Below are 8,256 nucleotides of genomic sequence, written 5' to 3'. Positions count from 1 at the left end.
GTGGGTCCACGGCTCTCTCTCCGTCCCCCCAGGCCTGGGACCGCCTCAGTCCCAGCACAGTGACACGGATACCCTGTGCCCAGCCTTGGCTTTTCTAGACCCGAGGCCCCACCTTCAGAGCACATTCTCAGAGCCCTCTCTCTACAGCACCAGTTACGAGGGCATCGACCCTCCCTGAGTATTTTTAGAGTCAGGTCTGTCAGGCATGGGTCCCAAGACACTCCTCTCGCTGTTCTCTCTGCAGGAACAGGGTGGTGTTGTTTTTTCCATGAAGCTTTCTAGCCAGTCTACATCACCCCCAAGACCTTTTCCCACACTGGTCTGCGAAGAAGGAGGGGGAAGAAAATGAGAGGATTCACCTGTGAGTAATTGTGAACCGATCCCCTCCCCCACCCCCAAGGGTCATCCTGCTGTGTCTAAAAGGAGCCCTCTGAGAACAAGAGGAGGGATTACCAGTAAGAGCCAGGAATGGGGTGTGTCCTCCGGACCAAGAATCCTCCAGAAGACAACCGTACCATCCGAGAAGCCACAGCAGAACCAGGAGCCAGAGCACGGAGCCGAGTGATGACCTTCCCTCCCGTGCTTGGGGCATGGATTGGGGAAGCTGGGCTAGCTGACCCGGGGAGTGTGAGTTGAATGCCCTCAGGCTGAGGCTTACAGGAGGGTGGTATGTTCTTTGGGGATTTATTAGCAGACCCGCAAGAACGTGCAACATGTTCTTTTGTCACATATCCTGATAAACAACTCTCCTGAGCATTTCTCACTGACGTTGCAACTTAACTTCACTAACAAACCTTTTAATCATGAGCTTCATCCGTGAGCTCTGGGCAGCCATGGCAATGGAGAGTAGCAAGAGAGGACATCAGTGAAGACCACATGCCCACCCGCCCGCCCTTGGTACTCACTTCTGTAGCAGGAGTGCTTCCCGGCGCCCTCCGACCTCCAGAGACTGAGAGGCTGAGAAGACTGTCCCTGGTCTGCCCATTTATGACCCGAACCTGTGTCATTGGGCAAACCTGTTTCAGCTGGGCCCAGGTGGAGCGAAGAGTCTAGGGAGCTCTGTGAAACTGCACCTGTCTCTCCCACGGAGGTAGCCTTCCTGTAGGCAGGACAGTGGGTTCTCAGCAAATTTACTTCCTCAAGAAACCGAGACCGCCCCACCCCCAGGGGTTCAAATCTCCGCTTTCAGCGCTGCTTCTCACTAGTTAGATGACCGTGGGAAACCCGACTTAACCTCGCCAGGCAACAGTTTGCCCATTTGCAAAGAGGATTCGTATAGTGGGGTTGTAGGGAAGAAGAACTTGGAGTTGTTATTCAAAGAGACGACTTCCACTCACAGTGGCTCCGTGCAACAGAATGGAACTACCCTCCTAGAGTAAGGGGACCAGACGTCCCGCTTTTGGCGGGACAGTCCCGATTTTTAACAATTTTCCCCATGTCCCACAGAATTTTTTAAAAGTCCCGATTTTGGGAAAGAATGCACGATAAGCTAGGGTATACAGTTTTCGGCTGTTATGTGGCTATTTCGCCAGGATATGAGTTTTATCAATGGTGTCCCGCTTTTGTCCTGCTTTACCAATGTTAAAATCTGGTCACCTTACCCTAGAGTCTTCTTTCTGGGAGCCCATCATCAAATCTTTCTCCCCCTGGGTGGTTTCCAACTGCCACCAACCTTTCAGTGAGCAGCCAAGTGCTTGACCGTTGTGTCCCCAGTGCCCTTGGTGCATGAAAAGGACTGCACATGCCCTGAGACAGAGCCAGGACTCAGTATGACTTCCGGTTTCTGTTTTCTCCGGAGTCTCTCTTTCTGCCCTGCATGCTTCCTCTGGCAGCATCTTGGTTACCTGGGAGAGACCACACAGGGGGTTGAGTCACAACACCCACCTTGGCTCACAGGAGCAGCGGTTTCTGCAGGAGAGCACACCCCACAGCACCAGGAAGCACACAACAACACAGGACACTTCAAGGGCAGGAATGCTTCCTGTGAAATATCCCACACGTCATCACGCTACATATCCTCAGCAGCAGCAGCAGGAAAATGGCCTTCTCCACCAAGGAGGGGCTGGATAGCCTGGAAGGGATCCGGAATAGGGTCCCCCAAATCATGACGACCCTGGAAAAGCAGTCCCTGCTGTGCTCATGTCTTGCAGCACCTGTCTTCTCCAAAGTGGAAACAGCCGAATCCACTGGAGTTCCACTGATTATACATAGGAAATAAAAGCAGGACATGAAAAGCACTTTTTAACAGAGGAAAACAAACGCCTTGTGTTGTTCAGCTGCACAGTTGAGGCGCGAGACATGTACTAAGTGAGTTTCCAGGCATGCATCATCACATGTGAGTGTACTGAGTAGGAGACCTGGTGGCATCATCAGGTAAGTGTTGGATTGCTAACCCCAAGATTGGTGGTTCAAACCCACCAGTCACTCACTGGGAGGAAGGTGAGGCTGTCTGCTCCTGTAAAGGTTTAGAGCCTTGGAAACCCTATACAGGTAGGGGTGCTATGAGTTGGAATCCATTCGAGGGCAGTGAATTTGGCTGTCCTGATACTTAACAGGCAGACAGGGGGCTGGTATTCTTTATACACAGCCTCGCTAACTTATTCCTCACAACCACCTTAGAACGATCAGCTTCCCTGCTTTAACTGTCAGGGGATGGAGGCTCAGCCAGAAGTTAGGTTCTGGATCAGGTGAAGCTAGGTTCTGGGATCAGGTGGTGGTGTTGGCAGCTGCCAGCTCATGGCAGCCCCATGTACAAGAGAATGAAATCGTATCGGGCCTCACATCATCCTGATAAGTGGGCAGGGATTGGACCATTGTAATCCATCCAGTTTTTACTCACTGACTTTGGGAAATAGATCATCAGACCTTTCTTCCTAGTTCTGATTGACCGCGAGTCTCTGCGGAAACCTGGTTAGCAGCCTAGCAACATGCAAGGCTCCGCCAACAGAGGGAAAGTGGGCACATTGGAAAGTGAGGATTCTACCACTAAACCACTAATGCTTTATGAACTCAAGTACAAATATAAAACTCCATCTTTCATGCTCTTAAAGACCAGCTGATGGAGAAGTAGAGGCTGTCTGATGAAGCTGCTGCTGCTTATTTGTTTAAGTTTATTGTCATAATCAAATTGTGTTTATACTGGGGGTGAGTATTGGCTTTATAATGTGCATAAGGTTTTCAGTGCTACTTTCTCCGAAGGGGGCAGCCGATTCCTTCTTCACAGTCTGATCTTAGTCTTGAAGTGGCACTGAAACCTGCTCACTTTGGGTGACCCATCTGGCATCTGAAACACCAGTGACAAAGCTTCCAGCCTCCCAGCAACACACAAGCTACCACAGTAGGACAAACTGACAGACAAGCCCATGAGAACCGAACTGCAACCTGAATTTTAAGAACATCTCAAGAACAGATTTCCTGCACTGAACACTAATGACAGAAGGACTGGTGAGTTGTGGGATGACATCAAGACCTTTATTTATGAAGAAAGCAAAAGGTCATTTAAAAAAAACAGGAAAGAAAGATCAAAGTGGGTATGTGAAGAGACTCTGAAACTTTCCCTTGATTGTAAGAGTAGCTAAGGCAAATGGAAGAAATGATTCCGTCACAGAGCCGAACAGAAAATTTCAAAAGGAAGCTTGAGAAGACAAACTCAAACAGTGTAATGAAAGGTACAGAGACCTAGATTTAGAAAGCAAAAAGGAAGAATACACTCAGCACATCTTAAACTGAAAGGGCCCAAGAAAAATATTCCAGCCTCAAGTTGCAATGCTGAATGATTCTCTGGACAAAATATTTAATGGTGCAGAAAATATTAAAAGAAGATGAAAACAATGAACACACAGTCACTGTACCAAAAAGAATGAGTTGGCATTCTACCAGTTCAGGAGGTAACATATGAGCAAGAACCAATGGTGCTGAAGGAAGCAGTTCAAGCATCAGCCAAGGACAAGACTTCAAGAATTGATGGAATCCCTACTGAAATATTTCAACAAGCCGATGAAACTCTAGAAGCAACACTAGTCTGTGTCAGGAAATTTGGAAGACAGTGATTTGGCCAATTGACTGGAAGAGATGCATATTTGTACTCTTTGAAAAGAAAGGTGCCCCAACAGAATGCTCAGATTATAGAACAACATTACTGATATCACATGCAAGTGAAATTTTGCTGAGGATCACCCAACAATGGTTGCAGTGGTACATTTACAGGGAGCTGCCAGGGGCTCGGGCCAGATTCGGAAGAGGACCTGGAACAAAGAATATCATTGCTGATGTCAGAAGGCTCTTGGCTCAAAACAGAATACAAAAAAAGAAAAAGTTTACTTCTGTTTTTTTGACTACACCAAGTCATTCAATTGTGCAGATCCTAACAAACTATGGATAGCCTTGAGAAGAATGGAATTCCAAAACACTTCCTTGTGCTCACGCTGAGCTGGTACATGGACCAAGAGTCAGTTGTGCAAAGAAACAAGATAATATGTTTTAAAATCAGGAAAGATGTGTTTCAGGGTGGTATCCTTTCACTTTATAAGCTAAGCAAATAATCTGAGAAGCTGGTTTTTATGAAGAAGAATGCAGCACCAGGATTGGAGAAAGGTTTATTAACAACCTTCCAGATCCAGATGACATACCTTGCTTGCTGAAAGTGAGCATTTGCTGATGAAGATCAGGAATCCCAGCCTTCAGTATGGTTTATGACTCAATGTCAGCAAGACCCAAATCCCCACAGCTGGACCATCCCTAACATCATGCTCACTGGAGAAAAGATTGAAGGCGTCAAAGATTTTGTCTTGCTTGGATCCACAATCAATGCTCACGGAAGCAGCTGTCAAGAGCTCAAAAAACATGTTGCATTGGGTCAATCTGGTGCACAAGACCTCTTCAACATGTTGAAAAGCAAGGATGTTACTTTGAGGACTAAGGTACACCTGACCCAGGCTATAGTATTTTTTTGGGTAATATTTATTAACACATTTATTCTGGTTTCATAGCACAAAATAAGTAGTATTCTTCTTTTCAATTAAATAATATTTTATTGACATATCTTACTCATTCCAATATATCTCTTCACTTCCCATGCAGTTCTGGGTGGGTTTATATAATCATCAATGCGATCAACTCCCTCCTGCAACACCCCCTGCCTCTCATTTCCCATATCCTCAGGGAACCCTTAATTCTGTCACTGTCTCTGAGGGCTCATCTATCTTGACTACCATGTACTGAGTGATCTTGAATGTACAAATGAACTTATGCAAATCTAGCATGATTAATTAGGTATTTCACATAAGGGCCTTAATAGTAAGGGGTGGTAATCTTAAAGAACTAGAGGATAGGTATGTGGTTTATCAGTGCCATACCACACGCTGGATTTATCCTTCATTCTGTGAGGCTCTTCAGGCCTTAGTCCCTTAAGAGGAACTGTCCAATTGTCTTGCTGGCTTCCACTACATCCACTCCCTTTCATATCAATTTGGTTGCATGTTTTTGAACTTCTGATACCTCTTCCCATCAACACCTCATGATCACACAGACTGGTGTGCTTCTTCCATGTGGGCTTTGTTGCTTCCCTGCTAGATGGCTGCTTGGTTAACTACAAGTCTTTAAGACCTCAGATGCTATATCTTTTGATAGCCAGGCACCATCAGCTGTCTTCACCACATTTGCTCATGCACCATTTTGTCTTCAGCGATCATGCCAGGAACGTGGGTAGCATACATTGCCACATTATTAGAACAAACTGTTCTTCTACTGAGGTAAGATTTAAGCAGAAGCCCAAAGTCCATCTGCTTCCTTCTTGTATTTACATATATAAACAAATACACACATTTTCATATATATGTGGTTTTTCCCCCCTCCTATCCCATTATTATTATGTTTGCCTGTCGATCACCTGCCAGTAATTCCTCTCAGATACAATTTGATTAATCAAACATGACCAGAAAAGTTACACCCTCCTTCCGGTCCATTTCAGAACACTTACTATTCCCCTGTACCCATCACTATTGGCTTCCCACTTCCCTCCTTTCCCCTCCTCCCCTCCCATTCCCCCCAGGAACCATCAGTCCGGTTGATCACTGTCTCCATAAGACTGACTATCCAGTATTTCTTCTATAGATAAATACCCAAATGCATAAATTATAATAAAGTAAAAGATTAAAATAAAATCCAACAACATGCACATAGCCACCAGTCTAACAGGGATCATGACATAAAGCTTCATTTGCGTCTGAAAGGCAAGTTTCCTGTAAGTCCGTGTTGCTGTTCCCACAGGGCAGTTTGGAGGGGTCTAGTTCCCCACTCCCCTTTATGCCTCAGATGTTCAGTGTGCGTAACCCCCAACCAGTTCTGGTGGGGCGCCAAGTGCTGCCCCTCGAGTCAGAAGTCTACAATCGGGGTTCCTCGAGGACTTTGTGGTTGCACTCGCATCACTGGTCTGCTGCACTCCCCCGTGGATTTGTCCCCAGGTGGGCAGGTCTCTCCCGAAGCTGTAGCTTCAGGGCTGCACTCTTCAGCACTGTATCTAGGGAGAGGACAGCACATCTTGGGCTGAGGCTGGCCCTGCCCTCATCTCTGGGAATGAGCTGCTCTGAGCAGGAACATCACCCTCAAGGATTGGCACACCGGAATGAGGTCTACTCTTGCTCTCCCTTTCCTATGGAGATATAAACAATACCCTCTCTTGGGTTGGTTAGTGCCCCATTGCCTTCGTTTTTCTTCCCCCACCCCTCTGTGGGTCTTAAAAGCATATTGGGGCATTGGGGAGGAGATGCCTCTCAGCACAGGTGCTATCTGCATCTGTTGTATTTTCTATTGCATCACATGCATGTGAAAGTTGAGCATTGAATAAGGAAGAGTGAAGAAGAGTAGATGCCTTTGAATTGTGCTGCTGGAGACGACTATTGAAAGTCGCATAGACTGCTAAAAGGACATCTGTCTTGGAAGAAGTATGGCCACGTGCTCCTTAGAGGCAAGGATGAGGAGACTTGGTCATACTTTGGACATGATGTCAGGGGAGCCCAGTCCCCAGAGAAGGACATCTATGCTTCCAAAAGAGGAAGGCCCTCAACAAGAGGGATTGACACAGCGTCTGCATAAGCATGATTGCGAGGATGGACAAGACCAGGCAGTGTTTCCGTCTGTTGTGCATAAGGTCACCCTGAGTCACAACTGACTCAATGACACTGAACACCAACTACAGCAGTATTGGCTTTATTCACCAACGAATGGTTACTATCCCAGAATGTATAATTCTGCCAGCATTTCTAATGCACAGCAACCCTGATGGGCAGAGTAGGACTGCCCCAGTGGGTTTCCAAGACTGTAAAATCTTTCCAGGAGTAAAGAGCCTCATCTTTCTCCTATAGAGTGCCTGGTGGTTTCAAACTACTGACCTTGTGGTTGGAAGCCCAGTTCACAACCCAAGACACCACTAGGACTCCTTCTCCTTCCACAGCCCTGTTTAAGCAGAGCTGGCAGCCCCCTCCTCGGGATCGGGTGCCAGCGGTGGTGGGGTTTTTGACCCACGAGTCTCTTCATATCGGTGTCTGCTTGGCAGGGCTTGACACCAGTTCTCTTCAATTCTCATAAATATTCAAGAAGTTCCAAGGCTTGAAGAAGTTCAATAGTTTAGGGTTGATGTTTGGTTGCAGGTGGCTGTGTTTGTGGCAGGGACAAAAATCCAGGGGTGAATCCCTAAAGTCATTATTGAAATGGGAAACTGCTCCTCTCATAAAATGTTGAAGGAGGCGCCATGTGGAGGAAGAAGGATGAAGAAGGATTTGCTGATGGTCTCCAGAAAAGGCAGTAGGAAAAACGCAAATGGCAGCAAGCACAGGTGCCGGTAGTAGAGGGAGGGGGAGAAGCAGGAAGGAATTGCCAGGGCTCCCTCCCAGAGAGCATCAGACCCACATCTGCTCCTCAGAGAGGCAGTTTATGGCCCTCGAGGAGAACTCATTTTTGCCTTATTGTGATTGAATATCCAGAGCAATCTGTTTGCTCTCTGAGAGCTGACGAATCGAAGCTGGCTGTGGATGAAGCCATTTGAAGCAGTGGATCAAAAACAATTTTATTCTTACAAAACAAAAAACAGAACACTTACATGGCCCAGTGAAGAGGTTCAAGAGCACGCAGTGTGCTGAGGGGATGCCGGGAAAGGAACAGGCTGGTTTGTTGCCACCTGGTTGTGGAGAGGGGGTGGTGTCTCCTGTCTAGTCTGAGCTCTGGCTTTGGGCTACAGGGTAGTAGTGACATCCTCCTCTT

The 8,256-nt window shown here is 46.9% G+C and overlaps 1 protein-coding gene across 1 annotated transcript in view; it reads right to left on the bottom strand.

The window, feature by feature from the left end:
- IZUMO1R (IZUMO1 receptor, JUNO) overlaps window positions 1-924 on the bottom strand; it is a 4,983-nt gene extending 4,059 nt beyond the window's left edge. Inside the window, exon 1 of the mRNA XM_004709078.2 lies at window positions 906-924. The gene's annotated coding sequence lies outside the window, so the exon portion shown is untranslated. The remainder of the gene's footprint in view (window positions 1-905) is intronic.
- Window positions 925-8,256: the final 7,332 nt, after the last annotated feature.

Source organism: Echinops telfairi, unplaced genomic scaffold, assembly GCF_000313985.2.
Source record: "Echinops telfairi isolate 266 unplaced genomic scaffold, ASM31398v2 ScPeMD7_7421;HRSCAF=8459, whole genome shotgun sequence".
In the NCBI taxonomy this organism is placed as follows: Eukaryota; Metazoa; Chordata; class Mammalia; order Afrosoricida; family Tenrecidae; genus Echinops; species Echinops telfairi.
This window is presented reverse-complemented; position numbering and strand designations above follow the sequence as displayed.